Source organism: Pteropus vampyrus, unplaced genomic scaffold (assembly GCF_000151845.1).
Source record: "Pteropus vampyrus isolate Shadow unplaced genomic scaffold, Pvam_2.0 Scaffold360, whole genome shotgun sequence".
In the NCBI taxonomy this organism is placed as follows: domain Eukaryota; kingdom Metazoa; phylum Chordata; class Mammalia; order Chiroptera; family Pteropodidae; genus Pteropus; species Pteropus vampyrus.
Genome location: NW_011889141.1, coordinates 213,314 through 213,716, shown reverse-complemented (window position 1 = coordinate 213,716; position 403 = coordinate 213,314).

The following is a 403-nucleotide window of genomic DNA, read 5'->3' as shown; positions in this document are numbered from 1 at the left end:
AGGAGTCACATTAGAAGAGAAAGAGAAAAGTGGAAACATAGCATAAAGACTTTTTGAAAATATACTGAAAAACTTCAAATATTTGATTTAAAAAACCATTAATTATTATCCAAGGAGCTCGACAAACTGCAAATAGAATAAACTAAAAGAGATTCGAACCTAGACGTATCACAAACAAAATGCCACAAAGATAGACTGCCGCGGTCCAGCCACGACAGGATCCAGGGGGCCCCGAAGGTGGGCAAGGCGTCGGCACGGGAGACAGTCAACTACACAACTCGGAGGCGGTGTGACACTGTTCCGTTTTATTGTGATTTGAGTACAACTTTTATACTTTTTATTATGGCATTTGATTATACTTTGTAGTTAAGGTAGCAGGGAGTTAAATTTCTGTGGTTAGGCG